A 24,687-nucleotide genomic window follows, 5' to 3' on the forward strand; every position below is an offset into this window, starting at 1 on the left:
ATGGCAATACCTGAGTGATCTAACAGTCAGTGACTTTACCTGTAACTTAGACTGGGTTCTTCAACCTTAGTTAGTAATTCCTTTCTGCTTTTATTTACTATTCTCCATTTTTGTGGGATTATTTAACACTAAATATTCTATATTTATGAATACCTACTTATATTTCTTTTACTCACAGTCATACACTAAAATCACTTTAAATGATTCTGATCTTTACTAAGCTATTATAATACCAGCTAATGTAATTTTAGTTAGCAATCTACGTATACCAAATTTTATATGATTGTAAATACTGATATGTATGTGTATCATATATATTAAAATAGGTTTATAAATTATGTTTGTAGATCCTTAGGGATACAAGTCTTTCCAAGTTGTTTTCAGCAAACTCAGATTCATAGGTATACAAAGTATGTATACCAACCATATATCTGTCAACAGAGAAAATCTGCAAACATGAGCAACTATGATGACAATATTAATGACTTAGATCCAGAAACAACACTTGCAGAATGCTAATATCAACAAAAAAATCTATGAATAATAAAAAATAACAAGTGAGCCCAAATTGCCTATAATTTTTTCCAACCTTTTTTCAGTGATCAAATGTAAATGGCTAAGAGAGATTGGTCTCATGAAGATCAGCTAATACAATCTGATACTTGCAACCAATGCACAGAAATCAGCTTGGATATTATTTTCCTCTGAGGAAATAAACACTGGTCTTTGGATGAGATCCCATATGGCAAAACTAGAACAGCATGTATTGCTAGTCTGCAGCTCTTTGAAAAATCAATCCAAATGAGAAATCTCATAGAAGCCCCATTTTTTTCTGTTTTACTGATACTCTACTCTTCTACACTCTGAGCATGAACTAAATTGGGAGAGGGGGAAGGAAAAAATGAGACAAAAGACACACAAAGAAGCAAACACAAGTAATGGAGAAAGCAAGACCAAGAATTCACATACCAAGTCAGAGAAGATTACTCTTTTCCTGGAATTCCCCTAGAGTTACTTAGGATAAGAGTCTGGTCCATGGAGATCAAAGCCGGGAAGAGTACAGAAAGTCAGAGTTATAAACAGCTCACTAGGAAGAAATCTTAAACAAACAATGACAGTTTGTGGAGTGACTGGGATAAAATCAGCTGCTCAGCCTAATCTCTCATATCCTCCAAGATAGAACTTGGTATGTGTCTGAGGAAAGCCTCAGCACCCTGGGCATGAATACTTACAGTAAATGTAATTTTTCAGGTCATTTATTCTCTTAATCAAACCAGCTCTTTCCTGCTTTCCCGCACAGAGATTATTGTGTAATGTGATGCTATGTCTACACTCAGTGTAGACTCATGAATCTATCAGTGGTTCAAGAATTTTAAACAGCATAAATGCAACTAATTTCTCCATAATCAAAAGACTTTTCTATACACAGCAGATAAAGGTAATGTTAATGAAAACAACCACCTCAGGTTGCCCAGTTTGTCAATTGTCTGAATGGAGTTAAAAATATACTTAAGAAAAGGTCTCCGATATTTCACATCCTAATGTCAAAAAGACTATTTTTCTGTAGCTGATGCAAATTTTAAAATTCTACTTTCTTCCAAGTAATAGAGCTCTAACTAAAATTGAATAAAATTTTGCCCAAAGAGCATTAGTCCAGATTTTATGGGTAGCCACATCTCTGACTAGACGACTCAGAAAAATCATTGAAGCTTGTGCGCTCTTTTAAGTTCCAGTCCCAGTCCTTGCTCCTCTCATATGCTCATAGCCAGCACAGGCAGCATTGCCATGTGACCCTGAGCAGGGGTGAGGGGAAGAGTCCTTTCAATGATGGCTTTCTGAGCAGGGATGAGGGGTAGAGTCCTTTCAATGATGGCTTTCTGAGCAGGAGTGAGGGGAAGAGTCCTTTCAATGATGGCTTTCTGAGCAGGGGTGAGGGGAAGAGTGACTTTTCAGTGCATGGCTTTCTGGGCAGGGGTGAGGGGAAGAGTGTCTTTTTAGTGCATGGCTTCTGGGCAGAGGTGAGGGGAAGAGTGACTTTTCAGTGCATGTCTTTCTTTTTGAGGGTTTTTTTTTCTGAATTCTTGCAATGTTCTTGCTAAAGAATGTCCTTCATGATCTGCTCATGGCAGATTGTAGGAAGTAATTATGTAAGAATTAGAGGGACTTTCCAATGTGCATATTTCAGCATTTGTGTCATGGGAGGCTAGAGAAGGGATGCCAAAGAAAAAGATGAAGTTATTACATTATCTGGGAAAACCTTATAAAAGAAATAATTTGTGATTAATTAATTTTTTCTTAGAAAGTTTCTGACAAATACTAGAAATTATTAAATCGTCTTCTCTGTTCTTACATCAGAACACTGTGGGGGATGTGGGAGAGAGACAGAGAGAGAGAGAGAGAGAGAGAGAGGGAGAGAGGGATCAGCATGTATTGTTAGAATGGACTTTCAGTCTTAAGCCTCCAGGTACCAAATTTGATTTCCTCTATGCTCTTCCAGGACTCTCAGGTAAACAGATCAGAATAGGAAGTAGTACAGTGACAGGATGGACACAGTTCTGTAATGGGGCAATTAAACCATGCAATCAAAAAGTTGTCTCAAAGACATAGAAAACAAATCCAATTATTTTTTGCTTCTTGTTGCCTTTAATTATGAATATGGAAAAAGATGAGCGCTCTTTTTGAAGTATTCCTAGTGTCACACATTAAGCTATGAGCAAATCTTTCTGAGAACATCTAGAGCATCAGTATTCACTAACTGTGATTACTGTAAAACAACAAGACCAGACACTCCAGATACTGTCCACGGGGGAAAACTTGTTTGATACCTTGTTTACAACTGAAGCAAGCAAGCAGTAGCATCACTGAATAAACAATCCACACAGTTGCCACACATCTGAGCATTTTTACTTAAATGAAATACTTGTCATCAAAAATCACTCACTACACTACAAAACAATGTATTTAATTAGCACCATCGTGTGAATATTAGTGTCAGACATTCTTCTATATGCCTGAGATAATAAAATTGATAGAACTCTGTGCTCTCTGAAGTTTAGTTCATCATGATGACTCTTTGCTAGCTTAGGAAAAACACTATTATTTTAGAAAACTTTATAAGACCTTTAGAACCAATCCATTTTGTTAATAGTTTTTCCTTGTTGCTATTTCCAACATTTTCTGTTGTGTTTCAGAAGCCTATCTGTTCTGAGTGAGTTAGGTTTCAGAAGAAGGTTGGTATCAGGAGGCCACCCACACTTTTGCACCTCCTGCTCTCAGTCCTTCCCCTTTTCTTCTCTGCTATGTTGTGATGTGGGAAAAGGTTGCCTTCCTGCTGGTACTTTCTTTAGAATTCAAGGAAACAGAAATAGACATTATCCTCTCTTTTTTATTGCACATTTAACTACAATATCAAGCTGTCAATTTTTTTAATTAACTAATTTATTTTCAGCATTTTTTGTTGTTCACAGAATGCTTTTTGGTTAACATGTTTTTACCTTGATTATTTTGGTGACCTTTAAACATACTATGTCTATCCACTAATGAAAGAGTAACATCTTAAATTACATAAACACAGTCAAACACAATTTAAAAAATACTCCTTATTATGGCATCTCAGATTGCTAACAACATTTAATCACAGATAACCATTTGTTATCTGCCTCATTCATGCATACAAAACTTAGATGGCAGTTTTGGTTCTGACGACACGGGCAACATTTAATGTCACTTCTACTTTCCATTGTTAAGCTCTCCATTTTATTTATTCATCAATGAATTGTTAAGAAACTTTGAAGTCCACTTACCTATGGTCTTGCATAATATTTTCCCTCCTCTTATCATCTAAAAAAACTGGTCCCTAGAAATCATTAGATACAATCATGGTAATTCATTTCACAATGATTCATTGAACCGTCTCTACTGTGATCACTATCATTCCCCATGATTTTATGTTTTTTTGATGTACATCTTATTCTTTTGAATTGATACATTATTTTCAAATATAAATGTCAATAACATTTATTACTTTCCACAGTTTTAACTAAGATATTATTATAAATTAGTTTGAGAAATAGAGATTTAGAAAGAAAATAGTATAGAATGTGGTTAGCTTGTCAATATGAGTCATAAAACTCTCTTTTTAAAAGTAAAAGTAGTTAAATACAGTGAATGTCATGATTATGGTTAAATCTAATAAGCTGACTTTAAACCAAACATATTCACTTTCATTTCAAAAATAAAATGTGCTGGGGCCGGGCAGTGGTGGTGCACGCCTTTAATCCCAGCACTTGGGAGGCAGAGACAGGCGAATCTCTGAGTTCGAGGCCAGCCTGGTCTACAAGAGCTAGTTCCAGGACAGGCTCTAGAAACTACAGGAAAACCCTGTCTCGAAAAACCAAAAAAAAAATAAAAATAAAATAAAATAAGATGTGCTGGGGTAAAGTGGAGTCAACTTGTGGGAGTGGCCAACCAATGTCAAGTACAGCCTAAAATGTAGGCCAGGAGAAGGAGCCCATGTCTGACATTGTCTAGGGTACCAGGAACTAGAGCTTGGATGATACAGAGACCAAGGATAGACTCAAACACAACAGGCTAAAAAAAAAGAGTCAATGAATTGATTCCTAATGATATTCTGTTATACTTTTAGCTGGAGTTTAGCATTATTGTCATCAGGGAGGTTTCATCCAGCAACTGATAGGAACAGATGCAGAGACCCACAGTCAAACATTAGGCGGAGCTGTGGGAAACCCACAGAAGAGGAGAGGAAGGATTGTAGAAGCCAGAGGAGTCAAGGACACCACAAGAAAATGGCCTACAGAGTCAACTACAGGGCTCATAGGGATTCATAGAGACTGAACCAACAGCTGAGAAGCCTATATGAGTTTGACCTAAGTCTTCTGCATATATGTTATGGTAGTATACCTTGGTGTTCTGGTGGGATTCATAACAGTGGGAATGAGAGCTGTCTCTGACTCTTTTGGGGCTCTTCTCCTACTGGTTGCCTCCTTCAGCCTAAATATGAGGCGATATACCTAGTCTTATTGTAATTTGATAGATATATTTGATTGTTATCCCTCAGAGGCCTGCCCTTTTCTGAAGGGAAATAGAGGAGGACTAGATCTGAGGGAGAAGGGAAGTGAGGGAGGGAATGGAGGAGGGGAGAGATGGGAAACTGCAGTTAGCATATAATATATAAGAGAAGAACAAATAAAAATTTTAAAACAAGAATAAAATTACAAGACATGTATAAATCAATGTGTCAGGAGAGAAATGGTACCCAAGAAGATAACTGAGGTGTTTATTACCAGATGAGCTAGGAGGAAATAATTTAAAAAAGAAGATAAACACCACAGTGAACCTAATTTAGAATTGAAAAGCAGAGACATTGCCTTGTGTTCTTTTTGGCTTTTCTTTTACACATTCAATCATACTCTGAACTCCTCAGAGTTCTCTAAATATTTTTTGTCATGCCTTCACATTTGTTATCATCCTATACATTTCAAAAATACAGTTAAATAATATTGTTACTTTATTTAGTTTTCATACTGTGTTTTTCCCAATATAAGCCACATGTATAAAATATACTTGGTAGATTGGGTCCCAAAAACCTATATGTTCTTAGCAGAAGAACCCTGAGGTAGAAATGTATATCCACACGGAAACACTCTGTGACAACAGAGAATGAGATTAGGATAATGTTTCTGTCTGCTCAGAAACACCAAGTATGAGTCAGCACATTAGCAGAACCTGGACAGGCCATTTTAAATGGTCAGAGGTAAAAGACTGAGCCAATGGTGTGATATTTTTCTTTTATTTCTAGTTTCCAGAACTTTGAAAGAATCACTTCTGTTATATAGAGATGCACAATTTGTGGTCATTTGCTATAGCAGATTATTTTAAATTATTTTGAAGATGGAAGGAATTGCAATGCCTTTTTTAGAAAATAAATAGGACACAGAGATTTTGTATTATCATACTCAGAGTATGAATTTTGTTCATAGGTGGATCGCAACACCTTCAGATTTATCCATTTCCATGTTCAAAAATGGTAATAACAAATAAATAAATTCAAAAGGGGACTTTACAGTACCTGTGAGATGGAGTAAATCAATCCATGATCAGATCCCCTTTTCTCTGCTCTAGCCGCACACCCCACACCCTACTCCTGCCTCGAGGAAGGAGTAAAGTCCACGCAGGTCATAAACCACAAGTGATTCAATCCCATGTCAGAGCATGTTACACTCCATGGAAAGGCACTAAACTGCACTCTGGTGAACTTTCCTTGGAAGTAGTTCAAAGTAAATAGTTTAATATGGACTGAGGAAAGAAGGAGTCTTGAAACAACATGTACACTTCTGTTCTCGAGCTAAAGGTGATAACTGAGTGCAAGCCATGTGAAGTGGTTCAGACTTTTTATGAGCAACAGGACAAGAGAATCACGAGTTGAAGACCAGCCTGGGCTTCATACAGATACACTGTCCAAAAAACTAAGGAAGTAAAAATGGTAAAGGCCCAATGGTTTCCTTGTGCTAAGCGAGTGATCTGTAGAAGCTTGAACCTACACCTTGGCACTTCCTTGGTCCTCTAACCTTTCCCACTGCAGGCTCCATACGAAAAGTCTAACTTTCACTAGCAATGAGCAAATTTTGTTCTGCACTTCTCTTGCTAAAATGAGTGACTACATGCATATTCTGTAGTCTTATTTTTATTAGAACATCAGTTTAGAAGAGTAACTCAATTACACATTTAATATGATAAGATATACTTGTAGATAAGCAATAATTTCAGCATAATGGCTCAATATTCTTAGGAAAATGATCATTATTTGACAAATGCTAGGTGCACTGATCTGACGACTTACTTTTGCATACCATCTAGACTTTGCATTTTACATAATTATATGAAATAATTGTTTATACTTATCCCACAAAATTCTTAATATGTGTATGAATTGAGAATTATTTTAGATATACACTGAAGTTGGTTATAATCCATGTCTATATTCAACAGAGATATTGTAACACACAAATATTACATATGTATTATTCCATGTGTAAAAATAAATGAAAGAAGGAAACTACCTTGAGAAGCTAAGAAATCTACCACAAAATAGAAGTTGAATTCTGTGGCCAAGTGCTGGGACCACTTCATGCCAAGAAGAAAAATAATGGCTATGTAAATACAATGAATCATTCTATTTACATAACTATCATTTTCCTATGTAAAGAGCTACCCTGGTGAGTGTTACAGCACTTGTCAATTAGTTCTAATTAGTATTTCTGCCTCTAAATGCTTGATTCCACTTTCAATTACAATTGCTTGCATGTATCTTCACAGTTACTTTAGTAGATACGCTGGCATGTGGCCAGGTACATTTTAGCCACACAGTGCCACTCAGGTAAGCAAAGCCATGCTGTATTTGGGAGGGGGCGTATTTTCTTAGACTTGATATGGATATTTTATGGATAATTCAGTTCTTTCTTGCCTTTAGGAAGATAAATAAATATTTTCCAAGATAGCACCAAATATCTGAAAGTGTTGTTGCAATACTTTTACTATAACTCAATCCTTGGCTTTGTTATCACTTGGGGAATCTACATATGACTTAGAAGAAAAGTATAAAGGCCTAGTGGATCAAAAGCTGTAGAGAAGTAAATCCACGGACAATGGTGGGTACCGTTCCTCCTACATGAGCAAGCACTGTACTCACAGTGGCAACACCATGCTTCATATTCTTTGCATTTGTTTCTTACCAACAGATTTCAAAGTAGAATAGACACAAATCTAAAAAAATTGTTTTGAAATTATGAATGTTTATGTACCTTCTGTTATGAGATGTGTAAGAAAATAGTCACATTATTCATAAGACATGCTTATACTGCAGTCCACAGTAATCTCCTTGTGATGTGTTACTTTTTTCTATAAAAATGCACCTGTGCTTATACATACTATTCCACTAGCCCTGCAGATGCTGATAAGACAGTGTGGCAAGAATGAGATGGAGAATGCACCATGCCTTCTCTCAAGTCTGAGTAAAAGATCAACATATTAACGGACCCTGGGTTATTGGAAGCTACATTTACTACTGGCCCCAGGTCCATGGCTGACAACAGAGTTTCAGCACACATTTACAACACAGACGGGAAAGCAAACCTGATGATTCCAGAAGACAGCCAACCATGGAACCAAACTGAAATGTTTTAATGAACTATTTATTGCACCAGAAATAATAGCAAGATTTGATGTTCTTAATAATTGGAAACAACAAAACAATATGTGTAGGAACACATTTTTTTCAAATTTTTACTGTAACTACAGAACTGTGTTTGAATTCAATGAGGTTAGAAATCTTTGAATCTAGATCTTTAAAAGAGATGAAATTTAAAAATATAGACAGAAAGTTTCTAATTTTGTAAGGTCACCTTTTATTTCTCTAATTAGTCCCCAGACCAGCTTGCCACTCATATAGCAAACTAAGAAACTGAGTCAACTGTAGTAGTCATAATCTTAAAGTCAGAACAAAATGATTCAGGAAACTGAATCAAAGAAGAACCACATTATCAAAATCACAATGCATGGAAAAGTAGATTTCAGCTACAACCAAAGCTTTATTGAACTCAGCATGCACAGTGTGCATCAGAGTTCTTCCACAATTTTCTTAGTCTTTCTACCTCATCACATGAATAATTACTATAAGTGATTGCTAAAAAAAAACATTGGTTAAAAATAAAAGCCTTTCTAGGTCTCTTACATGATATCTAGACACTTTAACAATGATTTCAGAACACTATAGTTAGAATTAACTAATTATATCATTACTTCCAAATACTTTGTAAATCTTCAGTAAACAACTGTTTTATCTAGGCAAAGGATATGTGTCACATACTATAGCTCTGAAAAAATAATTCAGTGTTCTTTGATGAAGAACTGTACTAAATTATGCTTTAGGTTATAGGTTAAAATTAAAACATTTTTAATAACAAATATTTATCAAATGTCCAACACACACTACGAACTGTTCTGAGCATTTATATTCACTTATAGTAAATCTATATGGTAGCAATAATTTAATTTCTTTTCTTAAACAATGATCAACTGTGAGAAGTAGCTTTCAATACCATATCTGTAAAAAATTATGAGAATACACCATGCATTGTATGCAGTAATCTATGGAGAGCATGTTCTTATCACTTATAATTCTTATTTTTATTTACCCAATGATGTCTTTAACAGTTTGTGTTTATTATTAGTCATAAATGAGTCTTTTTGTTATACAAAATCAAATACGTCACTAAGCCAGTTGATAAAAAATTACTATAGATTAAGTGTTTAACATGTTTAAACTCAATGTCTGGTGTGATAGTATTTAGACATGGAGGTTCCTTTATGTAAAAGAGACATATTTCTCTTAAATGAGATTAAACATTTTATAAAAGCATCTTTAGTAAACAGGATATAAGAAAAATATTTTGACCTGGAATCCATCATTCTTGAGACATAAACTCCATTAGTGCTTCAATCTTAGATTTGTGAAAACAAAAATTATGGGAAATGTAAATGGTAGTGGATTATAGAAACTGTAACAAAAAACATTTTATGTTTGGAGTCTTTTAAACACTTTTAATCCACAGTTAACAATATTTGGATTTTTGTTTGTTTTGTCAAAAATAATATCCAACTACTTCTGAGTACTTAAATTATAGAAATATATATGTATATAGCTATTTATTGTAAGAATAGAAATATAGACATAATAAATGTTATGAGTTACGTTTGTTCTTAGGTAATTTCATACATGTAAACAACATGTATTGATCACTCACAGCCTTCCCCTTACATTCTTGCTTTTTCCTTTCCTGTCAGCCCTGTCCAAAGCCTCTGCAATCCTTTGCTATTTTTCCCTTTATGTCTGTTTTTCGTTTTTGACTTAATGTGTAATCAAGAGTATGTGAACATTGGATCTATATACTGAGGATTGGCAGGCTCAGCAGTGTGTATATAACTAAAGATAGTGATTCTTCCACCCCCACCCCCTTACCAAGAATCTATCAGAAATCAAGAGTATATCAGTAAAGGGGAGGCCTTCATAAGCCCCTCCTCTTACATAACTGATTATTGACAGGTCCTGCCTTGTGTGGGCCCAGTACATATAATCACAGATGCTATGTGTTAATAATTGCATTGGATGCATAATGTCTACAGGTCGGCCTTTCACAAACAATTACCCTGTCTTCTGGCTATTACATACTCTCTGCCCACTCTTCCGCAAAGTTCCCTGACCCTTATATGAATGGACTAAATGTATTATTGGGACAAGTCAGTTATTCTCAGCATCTTGGGCAGGCTGTGATTCTCTGCATTCTTTATTATTTATTTTTTGTAAGGAAGAGTTTCTTTGATTGAGGCTCAGAGCAGATTTTCTTTATAGGTAAAAATATTGGTATTTAGAAAGGAATTTGATGTTTAATCAATTCAATTAAAACATCAATAAATTCCCTATGTGAGCCTGTGGCCTTACTAAACATAGGTGGTTAGCTAGGCTTTCAGTACCAGGCTTCTCATTACCCAAAATGATGGACTTCAGATTCAATAAAGGAGCAGTTGGTTGCCATACAAAATTAAGTCATTATTCTACAGGTGATTCATAGGTTTTCATATGGTGCCTTTCCCCTGCAACAGCCTGCTTTGCCCCTTCCAGGAGTTTGATGCAAGCCAGCTACAAAGAAGTTTCCACAAAAATATTTTTAAAGTTGATAACAAAAAATTCTTTTACTTTCTCTTCTCTCTCTCTCTCTCTCTCTCTCTCTCTCTCTCTCTCTCTCTCTCTCTCTCTCTCTCTCTCTCTCTCTCTCATATTACCTGTCTAGAGTGTGTTTCCCCAGTTTCCTGATTGGAATAAGTCATACTGAAAAAAAATAGGAATCATTTCTGAGCTCATGAGTGAAATGTAAATTCAAACAGCTGCTGCTAACAACTTACAGAAGAGAAGCTGATGATACTGCTCTCCTTTGCTTAGAATCCTGCCATTTTCATGTTCAGATCAAATGGTAGACCTAGACATAAAGGTAGTTGATATATGAATGCTCTCTGCAGGGCCAAACCACAGACTCTATCATTAAAAACACATTGCCAATTTTATGTGATTTTTTTTCAAACCATTTACTTTTATGGAAACAAATTTCATGGTATAGAGGAAATAGAATTCTGAGAGAAATGTAGAGAGTGGAAATCTGGCTTATGAAGTTTCAGAGAACAAAACAAATTCTGTTAGGAACCAGACTTCAGTCTACTCTAGTGTTGGTTTGGCAAATAGAGCTACATTGTGGTAGGATACAAGAATATGTTTGAGGCTGAATTAAAAAAACATGTATCATGTATTTGGTGAAAAATGTCAAGGTGTTTCTTTTATTCTTTTCTTTTCTTTTTTTTTTTCAGTCTGTGTCCTGTTCACCACTCATTGATCTTATCCGGGTCTATAGTGAGAGACTAACAATTGGAACAGCCAGGTGCACACCTTTAATCCTAGCACTTGGGAGACAGAGGCTGGTGGACCTCTGTGAATTTAAGGATAGCCTGGTCTACAAAGTGAGTTCTGACATCTAGGGCTATTACACAGAAAAATCTTGTTTTGGAAAAAAAACAAACAAACCAAGCAGAGAAGATAGGTATGAAAAGTGTTAAGTCAGCATGGAAAGTAATGTAAGCAAACTAAAAGTTAAATAAAAAAAAAAGTACAGATTAAACAGTCCCATTTGCTACAAAATGTTAGCACCATTTTAGACAAGTGTCCTACTTTTCACTAAGCTAATGGGAAGGTGCTCTGGGATTAAGTCCTCATCCACTGAAGGCATCCCCGGCAAAAAAATAAAGGGGGGGGGGAGGGTTCCTACGAAGTTCTTCACTGGCTTAGCAGACAGAGGTCAATGCAAATGTAGTCCAAAGAGGCTTAGTTACATCTCGTACTGGTAACAGAACTTGGCCGCAGCATTCCATGTCATGTGATAGTGGTTTTACAGTCATGAAAATTAAAGGAGTACAGGGGACATGCAGGCTTACATTGCATGTTTAAAAACTGGTCAGGCCAGGAAACGGGTGATAAGATCAGAGTCCAGCAAGGAGGATCCATGAGGGCACAGAGTAAATCTGGAAAGGCTGAACAGAAATGCAATAGGGATTCCATGATGTTGGTAATGGAAGGGCCACATGGTGTATGCCATGAAAAGATATGGACAGGGGTTTGATCCAGCCCAAGAGAAACTGCATCATGCAGGTCGTATAGGTGCTACACAATTCCTCTGGAACCCAGATAACATCTTTAATGCTTACTATGGAGCAACAGTGTTTGGTTTGCTCTGATGGTTCAGTATTGCATTGGTCTGCTCTTTCCTTAATATTAAAGAAGAAATTTTTATTTTGTGCTATTGTATATTCATGTTTTTGATGTTCTCTGAGCTCATACTTAAGAGATTGCAGTCTCAGAAGAGACTTCGTTGTGCTTGTGGAAAGAATGGAGACTCCTAAAGACTACAGAGAACAGATGTTGGATTGAATGCATTTTGAATTATGAGGTAAACATGAACCTATGGGAAATAGATTGAAGGTTGTGGTTTAAAAGGGATTTGTTGTTGGGCTTGTGGTGGTGAACAGTGGTTACTGACTTAATCAAACCTAGAATCACCTAGAAAAATACGTATGGCCGTGTGCGTAAAATAGTTCATAGATTAGGTTAATTGAAAAATAAATATCCACTTTAAATGTGAGAAGGACCTTCTTATGAGCTGGGAACCCTGACCAAGTTAAAATGAGAGAATCACCTGAGCATTTGCATTCAGCTATCGCTGATTCCTGAGTTTGAAAGCAACTTTACCAGTTTCTTCAGTCTGTCTATCAGGTTTTTCCAAATGTGATGGACTGAATAAAAGAAATCCTTCCATCTTTAAGTAGCTAATCACATGTCTAATACATACACTGGTATAAGGATAACTGGTAAGCCCACTGACTAGAAAGAAAAATGAAAATTCTAACTTGCATCACATGTCAATTAGCATAATAGAAATACTATATCATGACCAATTTTAAACTACCAAGGTTCTAGCAAGCAGTGGGAAACCCCTGAATGATTCACAGTTGGCTGGCTCCAGCGTGTCTGTGTCTGTATACTTGTTCCTATGACAAAGTGTCTGATAGAAGCACCCTAAAAAGAGGAGTAATTTGTTTTGGCTCACAGTTTCACAGTTAAGTCTTAGATTGCTTTTTCTCATGCACTTGGGCTCAGAACACCAGAGAGATAATAATGCCTTTCTCAACAGCATGGCAATACAGGAAGAGTACAAGAGGAAATGTAGCTCCAAGGACATGCCCACAGTAAACTACTTCCAGCAAAGAGAATCTTCCTATCTCTCACATTTCACCAATTTCCAACATGCAACTGTCTTTTAAATCTCTTGCGCATTAAGTCATTGATCAATACCTAACCTTTGGGAGCTAATTTTTCCTGGAAACCCCATTATAAAGGTTTACTTTATTCATTTCCTAAGCACTTAAAAATTCATTGGATTGATGAGCAAACTATGAATCACAATATCATAACTTTCTATTTATGAAAAGGAGTGCGATCCTAATTGAACTTATCAATAAACACCCAGAGTCAGATAATGCTGTAAAAGCTGAAAGACCAGAGAAGCAAAGAAGCAGTCACAGTCACTTCCTACCTCTCCAGATCTTCAGACCAAATGGGCCGAGATCCTGTCTCTGCCCTGCCTTTTTCATTTCCTCTTTCTGCCCAACCTCCTGTCTTTTTCTACAGACCTGCAGACCTCTATGGTTAACTAGAGGCTTGATCCACCATCTGATCTCTAGGCTTTATTTGCCAGAACACACACACACACACACACACACACACACACACACACACACTTCACAACACATTTAAATATGAACTATTGTCCTCCTTTACAATATTAGTTGGGGGGTGTTTTTCTTTCTGTATTTTGCTTTATGTCATTGCAAGTTAGATGTGCACCATGATTGTAATCTTCAAACAAACTAAAGTTCAAATTAGCAGCCAAGCATAAACTTGAATAAACAAGAAGAATATTCAAAGCCAAAACTCCCTCTCCTGTGTTATTTGCCTAGAAAAACCTTTCTCAATAATGGATTAAAAAGGAGTACACAACTTAGCAATAAAATATATAGCATACCCTATAGTCTATGGCAGAAAAGCAGCCCAATGGTAAAGAGAATTTGCTGCTATTGCAGCAGGTCAGAGTTTGGTTCCTATTGGCTTTGTTGAGTACCTCAAAACCATCTATAACTCCAGTTCCTAAGAGTCCAACTCCATCTTCTGGTTTCTGCGGGCACACATGAGTGTGAGTACGCATGCACGCAGACAAATGCATGCACTCCCCAAAGATTACAAGCAGTTTCAGAAACACAAAGACCATCCAGGAGAGGGAAGAACACCAACATGATTTCTTTATGTAGTCATTTGCAGTACAGTAAATAAGGTAGTAGTCAAAGGGGAACAACTGGGATATTTTACATCCCTAAAAAGTTTAGCCTACAAGAGGAGAGCCTGTCTGAAAAGGAATTCAAAGCTGACAATGAGACAGTGGGGCTTGGCTCTTTCTCAGTCAGTTAAAATAGCCACTCCGCAGAACAGACCCATTAGGGCACGCGTAAAAGGAGGAGGCTCCCATTTTAAGAATTTCTAACTCTGGGTATGGCTTGTATACTGGGTTAGAATTGCAATCTGATGAGAGAAATTGGTCAGCTTTGTAAAAGATCATAAAATATCTCTGTAAAGAAAACGTCCCCATTCCCAACTAACCAGATGACTCCTATATTTTGCAATGCCCCATTTTAAAACAGAATTTGCCAGATTGAAAATATATGAAATGGTGAAATTAATTAGTCATAGTAAACCAAGAAATAACTTAAGAGAAGCCCCACAGAGTTTAATGTTACAAATGACTAATACCTAGAGGGGTTGCAATAAAAGATGACAGCAAAGTACATTTCTCCAGTAACTCTGATCAGACTATAAATGATAAAGTAACCAAAAAGCAATCAAACTTCATAGCATTGCCACAAAGAACCAACGTTATAAATGGCAGTGGAGTCTTTAGAGAAGAACTTGTGAGATAGAATTTGAACTATTCTTAACAAATGGACAGAAATGAAGAGAGACAGAATATTTTAAGCATGATAAGGTGTGATGATGGCAAATGGAAAGCTATATGTAGGAATGCTATGGTTTGTTTTAAGCATATATGTGACAAAAGAGTATGTATAATAAAATGCATAATGAGATACATAAACGCATATCTATTTGTATATTCTATTTTATTTCCACTTCTGGCATTTGGCTACACTACTAGTTTTGTGATCTTGGGTAAATAACTTATCATATCCTACTTACAGTTTCTCAATTTCAAAGTGGAAAAAGTAAATGTTCCTAATTTACTGACCTCTTGCACAACTGAAAATAAATGCAAAAAGTCTTAAATAACATTTTTATTGTTGGTACATCTAAACTGTAATTTCTGTTATTGTTGTTTAAAACAAGGCCTCATTATGTAACCTATTTGAATCTTAGTTTTGCTTTGAACTTATTATGATATAGGCCAGGCTGACCTTGAACTCATAATCCTCCTGCCTTTCCCCAGAGTGCAATGATTACAGGCATGAGTCATCGGTTCTGGCTTCCTCCATCCCTCTTGTTCTTTCATTGTACTTTGAACTTTATAAAGGGCAGAGACAAAGTCTTATTCATACTCAACCTTATACATCTAACACAATTTTTGTTGTGCAATTGATGCTCATAAATGTTTCTTCACTGCTGAACTGGTCAATGGTACGTAGGAATATCCACATTTCTCTGTCATACAGAATCCATGTTCACAAGCTCATATTGCCAAACTTTTTCTTACTAGCCTTCTTTGGGGTCTCTTATTTTCCATTTCTATGAGGATTGTGTATTTCTTTTGGTGTTTTATTAATTTCTAATGGTCCATGTTATTATTTCACCTATAGAAATTAATAGAAATACTAATAGGTAATAAACAACCTATGGTTTGACTTTGGACCTTTCAGTTTTTATATAATAATAGAACTACTAAAATGTGAGCTTTAAATATAACTATAACTAGCTATAGCTATACTAAAAGATTAGAGGCAGATATATAGATGATATAGATATAGATATAGATAGAGATATAGATAGAGATATAGATATAGATAGAGATAGAGAGAGGGATGGATGGATGGATGGATGGATGGATGGATGGACTGTCAGAAGACAGGCAGATAGATGGATAGATAGATATATGACTGCCCCTGTTCAGTGCATGCAGGTTCTACTCACCGTAGTTTACATTTCTACATAAAAGCAATTTATTTCCTATAGAATATAAAATACCTGCTTACATTCTGGAATGTATCTTTTAACAAATACTGGAGGGTTAAGGCTAAACGAAAAGTTTATTTCCCTCCCAAGCTACTTAGATCACCATAAAAAGATAGCCATGTAAAATTCTTTGCCTTTTCTGACTTTAAAAAGTTGACTGCTTGCTACCTTTTTTTATCTGAAGCATGTAGGCAGATTCTAATTTGGCCCTGCAAAAAAATCTGTTTGGCCCTGGGCTGAGGGAAGATGTTAATTTTCATGACTGTTTTAGAACACATCAAAATTCAGTATGCATTTTTTCAGGATTTCAAAGCAATATGCTTAAAACATGCAATTTAGAGCTAGAACATATAGAGCATTTAAAAATATTCAAGTTTTACCAAGAATCCATCCGGTCTATTATTACAATAAGTAGGATACAAAGACATCTTTATCTGGTTGTGAATGAAACACTCTACATCAAAAAGAGTTAAAAGGAAAATTATAGTCTTTTAGCTCCAGAACTCTTTTCTGGCTTTGGCATTAGGAATTTAATATAGTCCAAAAGGTATTAAATAATGGTATTGCATTAAGTATGGCTCAAAAAAGCCATTTTAGAAAATAATGATATCCACCTTCAAATATTTGGCTTTAATATATCTTAAGCAACACTCTTAGCTTGATCAATAGATGTAACTAATATTGATTCAGTATATGAGCAGGTGCACTATGAAGACATATTGAGATGAGGTCAAGCAGTTGATTTTGTTCACAGGCTCCATCCACAGAATTTGTGTTCTCTTGGGTGAATGAAAGAAATTATGACTCCTTCTTGAGACTAGTAGTAAGAAGTTTTTCAAATGTCCTCATGGAAAAGGAGTTTATAGTTTCCACCACACAGACAGGAACACTTTCAGGTTTACAGAATGTAGACCTTTTGGATTTACATTACTTTGTCTTATTCTCTGAGGGTGAGAGAAGTTAGGGGCTGCAGGTAGGGGCTAAGGATAGTGCTAATTTTAGTACACCCACATGTGTACTATTTGGACAACGACTTCCTAGCTCTCATTTTCCAGATCATTCTATTAGTAAAATAGAATCAAAAGAAGTATCAGACATGCTCCCATTCATGTAAAGATATTAGAGAACTAGGTTTAAGAAAATGACAGAGCCCCACCTTGGAGCACCGGACTGAGCTCCCAAGGTCCTGATGAGGAGCAGAAGGAGAGAGAACATGAGAAAGAAAGTCAGGACCGTGAGGGAACCTCCAGCTGGCGACAGATGGGGAAGGTGACTGAGCCCCACATTGGAGCACTGGACTGAGCTCCCAAGGTCCCGATGAGGAGCAGAAGGAGCGAGAACATGAGGGAGAAAGTCAGGAACGAGAGGGGTGCGTTCACTCATGGAAACGGTGGGACAGAACTAATGGGAGATCACCAACTCCAGTTGGAATGGGACTGATGGATCATGCGACCAAACCCGTCTCTCTGAGTGTGGCCAACAGCGGGGGCTGACTGAGAAGCAAAGGACAATGGCTCTGGGCTCTGATTGTTCTTCATGGACGGGCTCTGTGGGAGCCTTCTCAGCTTGGTCGATCACCTTACTGGACCTGGGGGGAGTTGGGAGGACCTTGGTCTTAGCATAGAGTGGGGAACCCTGATGGCTCCTTGGCCTTGAGAGGGAGGGAGGGGAGGTATGGGTGGAGGGGAGGGGAGGGAAGGGGGAGAAGGAGGGGAGGGAAGGGGGAGAAGGAGGGGAGGGAGGGGGGAGGAGGAGGGAAGGAGATGGAAATTTTTAAATATAAAAAAAATAAACCATGAGAAAAAAAATGGTAAAAACTTAAGAAAGAGTCAGTGGATAACTCTCTATATTGCCTATATTGTTCTTTCCTAGGTCTTGAGTCCAACCACCAGAATCTGAAGTTACTTCCCAGCCCCCACATCAGGCAGCCCTTGCACCTATAATTCCAGTTCCAGGGATCAAGCACCCTTTTCTGGTTTTCAGAGCTAACTGCACTGAGACATGCATAGGTTCTCCCACTCACACATGCACACACACATACACATACACAGACACACACACACACACACACACACACACACGACAAAAACCCTACACACATTCATTTTTTTAAGTGAGCAAAATATATGAAATGGTCATTTTCTGAACGGCCTTCCAAGGTAGAAACCAGCTTTTCTTGGTTTGAAACTAACTTGGACAGAGATAAGAAACTCATCTCCACATTTGATCTTAAACCAAGCAAAAAGTTTGAGCTGTTAAGAGGCAGCTACACTTCTATCATGTGGTTATGTTTCCTTGTGGTAGTAAGGATTTAATGTATGGGCTCGTACATAGTGGGGTAGCCTTCTACCATGACACTATCAACCCAGCCCACTCCGCACCCTCCCTTCCACGATGGTGCCTCCTCCAACCTGCTCTCTCTATTCCCATCCCTCTTCTGAAGGGGTAACCTCTGCTCCTTCTGCTCCCTACCTCTCTCTCTATTCCTCCCTCTCACCGCACCTCTCTCTCCTCTTTCCCTTTCTCCTCTTTTCCCTTCCCTTTCCTTTCATTACCTACTAAATTAACTCTCTACCCAAACTCTCTCTCTGCATGGTGTATCTGTCTCTCTCTCACCCGCTGCAGTTTTCCAACCCACCCGCCAATGACCTGTTGCTCTGCTGAGACTTGGGTGACCTGTTGTGGCCCCTCATGGGACTGCTGCTCTTTGTGGGACCTGTCCTCCACCACCATGTCTTTAAAAAACAAGAACAACAGTTAGAATAAGCAAAAGACCTTTGTGGGTGAGAGTTACAAAAATAACTTACTGAAAGGTCCAAATTCAGTACATTTATTGAAGAAACCATTTATTTTCCTATACCATATGCCAAACTGTTCCCAGACTAAAGTTGTTCATTAAGACATTTTAAAATCCCTTGTTTGCTTTGGGTTTTTTAAAATAACATAGCAATGAGTATGTTTTAGTGTTTCCAGTTACATATGTTTGATAAAGCTGTCATGGTAACATACCAGTTACTTGGTGGTTGAGACAAGGTTATTTATTTTCTCACAGAGGTATAGAGTAGAAGGCCAGACAAGATTTCCCTTGACCAATCAGGTTGGCAAATGGCAAGCTGAGTTTTCCAGGGATCTTACCTATACATTCTGTCTTAGCTCATGTCATCTTTCCCTTGTGTGTACTTAAGGTGTCTTCTCTGAACCTGTGAGAATCGGCTTCTTAGGGGAAAGTGAATTAGAACAGTTTAGGGCAACTTTTCAACCTCAGTTTTTTGTGGGGGGTTCTGATGTGTTCTTGTTTAATGTTAAATTTGTTCAGCTTGCCTAGTCTAATAATTTTTACATGTAGTTTATATAAATGTCTAATCATTTTTACTTAGAGATTATATAAACTTAAATAATATTATATAAACTTATATAAACTTTTACTTATATATTATATAAACTCTGCTATATATTAGAATGGGAACCAAGGTTAAGATGAAGAACAGCCTACAGCCCTTCAAGAAATCTTATAATCTAATTATAAAAACATACACATACAAGCTGTAGTGATGATGTACTTATGCAAGAAGTCCTTAAATTTCTGTCTAATCAACAAGTCTGCTAAGGCAATATTTAGTAAAAGTACAAGAAATCTTTCAGAGTATGAAACACATTTGACTTGGGCAGCAGAGCTTTCACTAACACATGTGAATCTCAATTTAAAAGAAAAATTCTCCACCAAATGGGAGGAAATCATGCATGCATGCTTCTAAAGCACACTTCTATTGCATTCAGGTTCAGTGAAACTCAACAAAGATTCAGCTAAGTTGTTTCATTTAACTTTTACTATAACATTTCTACAAACAGCACTTTCTGATCAATGATGCTTTGTCAATGGAGCTACATACCTGGCAACACTTATCCTTCTGTACGCTGAGATCTAGTTTTCCATTTACCAACCATAAAGGTAAATGCCAGTTAAACTCCTTTTAATTCCATCTTTCTGATGCTCAAGTGGAGAACAAGTATCTCCATCAATTTAATGACCTAATCCAAAGAAGTGCCACTGTATAGGCAACAGTCCTGTTAACATGCTGTTAGTTCTCAAACATGCAGGCAGAAATGGAGTACACAGTTGCTGAAAGGCACAGCAGTACATTCCCCAAGGTAAAATTCTATCTGCAGTCTCTGCTCTACTGTCATTGATAATAAGTAAATTAGAACCATTTCAAAGTTGTGTTCAGGGAGTGAAGCTTGCACACCCTTTAAAATTCATGGAGGAGAATGAAGCTCTCCAAGCTCTTGCAGTTCCTTCAGCAACACCGTAGCACTCTGAATCCAGCCAACCCTCCATCTTTATTTTGGTCCATTTCTCATGTCAGAAGTCCTGTGTATGTTTTGCTTTTATGGTTAATAAATGAAGCTGCTTTGGCCTATTTCAGGACAGAAGAGAGTAAGGCAGGAATTCCAAGCAGATAGGAGAGAAAAGAACGTGGAGCCAGGGAAATACCATGTAGCCACCTAAGGAGACAGATGCCAGAGAAACTTATCATTAACCCCGAGCCTCGTGGTCAAATACAAAATTATAGGAATGGGTTAATTTAAGATGTAAGAGTCTGTTACTAAGAAGTCTGAGCTAATAGGCTAAACTGTGCTTTAATTAATATAGTTTATGTGTAATTATTTAGGGTCTGGGCAGCCAGGAATGAACAAGCGGTTTCCGCTTACAGTATGGCCCCCAACGAACATTTGGGGCTGATGGCCACCCTCCACCTCAGGTCCAGGTGCTTGTGAGCCCAATTGGGGTTGGGAGAAAAGAAGCTGAGACGATGGTCATGCCTTAGTGCTTCCTGTCCAGGCGGACAATAGGATCAGGTCTGCTAGAGGTGCACAGTCAAGAGAGCATGGCAGATTCCTGCCACCATACACAAAGATATTTCCAGATCAAACAGTGTGCTATCCCCACCATATTGAAAGTCTGAGAGAGGCAGATCCAGCATCCAGGACTGCTGTAACCATACTGCTTACCACTTTAAAGTGCTCACCACCATTACTGGGACTGCTGGGTGAGAGCCATCGTCACCACATCAACTCTGGGTGGTACCGTGCAGCATACAAACCCTTTTTATGTAAGTAAAAGCTAAATATGCAATGCAGCACACTGTTCGATCTGGAAAAATGACTGCTGAAATTGCATGAAGAAGGTGAGACAGTCCTTCAGGTTTCCTGCTTCATGAGAGAATTGCCAGAAATTTTTTAGGACACAGAAGAAAGCAACTGATAAACATTGCCAGTACAAGACATAAGAGATCTTCAAATTTCCTGCTTCATGGAAAAGTCTTCCAGATATTATGGGCCTGTAGGCTGAAGATGGATGCCTCAATATTACAGAAGAACTTTGGGTGATTCTCCAGGCAGTGAGAAGTCTCTGTCTATTCTAGAGTTTTGTAAATTGCTTATAATGCACTTCCCATTTACTTAGGTGATGTTATATCCTTCTTGAGTCTTCAATAAAGTTGAGGAAAGATAGTTATAATAATAAAAGATAGATTAGATATAAACCTTTAGACTCATAGGATAGATGATAGAGTATTCTCCTTAATTTGCCAAATGTAAATGTACTAAATATTGTAACTATAATTCCTTCTTGATAACTGTTTTGTTGTATGTAATTTTGCTATGTTAATGTTAAACCTTCCTTTTTATTTGGGTACAAAAGGGGAAATGGTATGGAAAGTCCTTCTGTATGTGCTGATTTTATCGGCTAATGAATAAAACTGTTTGGGCCTATGGAAGGGCAAAATAGAGTAAGACAGGAATTCTAAGCAGATAGAAGAGGAAAGATGGTAAATTCAGGGAGATATCATGTAGCCACCAAAGGAGACAGATGTTGGCTGGAACCTTACTGGTAAATCACGAGCCTCATGGTAAAAAGTAATAGGAATGGGTTAATTTAAGATGTAAAAGTTATTTAATAAGAAGCCTAAGCTATTGGCCAAGCAGTGTTGTAATTAATATAGTTTCTTTGTGATTATTTCAATTCTGGGTAGCCAAGAACCAAAGGGCAGTGTTCATCTACACATTTCTGATTCAATACCTTAATTAGCCATTATTAAGCAACAACTGTATTATCCAGATATTTTAAATTTAGACCATTGGACCTCATTTAGGAGTCTTTTTAAATATAAGGTGTGATTATCAGTATAAATTAAGTCATAAGCATTTTTAATTAAATATAAGTCTCTTTTACATCTACAACATGAATACAGATAACTTTGTATAGATGTTAAAATAATTTTCTAGCCTACATTGTTTCACTGAGAAGATCATAGTATAGTGAGCTTTCTTTGCTTTCCTGACAGAAAACTAAAATAGGAATGGGAGAGGGTATATACAAGAGAAGATCCTAGGCAAAACACTCTTGGAGAGAATAACTAACAGGGAGTAGAGGGAGTCATTCAATGGATCCAAGAGCAAGAGTGACAGTGGAAGAAACAAAAGACCTGTATCTGTTTAGTCATAGATGAAATAAATTCTTGAATGCTGGGCTTGAGAATTAAGACTCCATTTCTTTCCTCATAACCTAAAACTTTGCCTTCACAATTAAATAACCAACACTGATATTATTGAATTTTCAACAACATTTAGTTGTGATTTCTGCTGAATAATTTCAGCAATTTTCCCTCTTGAACGTAGCATGTGATTTTTTTCTCCTTTTCTGTTATCTCCCTTCCTGTAGTTTCAGTTTCTTTATCTAAACATTTAAGTGGAAACTTCTAGAAATTTTTTATTGTTTTAAATCGCATGCTGAGAGCATGAATCATCCATGATTCCAATAGTCATAGTAGTATCCCTTATGTTTAAAGAGCCTTGTTTTACTTTAAAAAATGATGACAAAGAAATAATACAGTTCCTCTAGACAAAGAAAAGCTTGGCAAATGTTGCCTTCACTGTATAGGTGAAAATCACTAGCTGAAGAAAATAGTGCATGGTGAATTCTCTGGAATGTATAGTAAGAATGGATTCATCCATAAAATTATAATGAAGAATGAAAGAAATATGAATTCTCTGTTCAGATCAGTACCCCATTTTTTAATTGGGTTAATTAGCATTTTAAAGTCTAGTTTCTTGAGTTCTTTATATTTTGGAGATCAGACCTTTGTCTGTTGTGGGTTTGGTGAAGATCTTCTCCCAATCAGTAGGCTGCCTTTTTGTCTTAGTGACAGTGTCCTTTGCTTTACAGAAGCTTCTCAGTTTTAGGAGGTCCCATTTATTCAATGTTGCCCTTATTGTCTGTGCTACTGGGGTTATACATAGGAAATGGTCTCCTGTGCCTATATGTTGTAGACTATTTCCCACTTTACTTCTATCAGGTTCAGTGTATTCAGATTGATATTGAGATCTTTAATCCATTTGGACTTCAGTTTTGTGCATGGGGATAGATATGGATCTATTTTCATTCTTCTACAGGTTGACATCCAGTTATGCCAGCACCATTTGTTGAAGACGCTTTTTTTTTTCTTCCATTGTATACTTTTAGCTTCTTTGTCAAAAATCAGGTGTTCATAGGTTTGTGGGTTAATATCCTGGTCTTCTATTCATTTCCATTGGTTGACTTCTCTGTTTTTATGCCAGTACCAAGCTGTTTTCATTACTGTAGCTCTGTAATAGAGTTTGAGGTCAGGGATGGTAATGCCTCCAGAAGTTCCTTTACTGTATTGGATTGTTTTGGCTATCCTGGGTTTTTTGTTTTTCCAAATAAAGTTTATTATTGTTCTCTCAAGGTCTGTGAAGAATTTTGTTGGGATTTTAATGGGAATTGCATTGAATTTATAGATTGCCTTTGGTAGAACTGCCATTTTTACTATGTTGATCCTACTCATCCAAGAGCATGGGAGGTCTTTCCATTTTCTGGTGTCCTCTTCAATTTCTTTCTTCAATGCCTTAAAGTTCTTGTCAAATAGATATTTCACTTTCTTGATTAGAGTTACCCCAAGATATTTTATGCTATTTTTGGCTATCGTAAAATGTGAAGTTTCTCTGAATTCCCTCTCTGCTTCTCTGTCCTTTGTGTATAGGAGGGCTACTGATTATTTTGAGTTGACCTTGTAACCTGCCACTTCATTGAAGGTATTTATCAGCTGTAGGAGTTCTTTGGTAGAGGTTTGGGGGTCACTAATTTACACTATCATATCATCTGCAAATAACAAAAGTTTTACTTCTTGCTTTCAGGTTCGAATTCCCTTGATCTCCTGGTGTTGTCTTATTGCTACTGCTAGAACTTCAAAAACTATGTTGAA

The sequence above is a fragment of the Arvicola amphibius genome, chromosome 3, assembly GCF_903992535.2.
Source record: "Arvicola amphibius chromosome 3, mArvAmp1.2, whole genome shotgun sequence".
Taxonomy (NCBI): Eukaryota; Metazoa; Chordata; class Mammalia; order Rodentia; family Cricetidae; genus Arvicola; species Arvicola amphibius.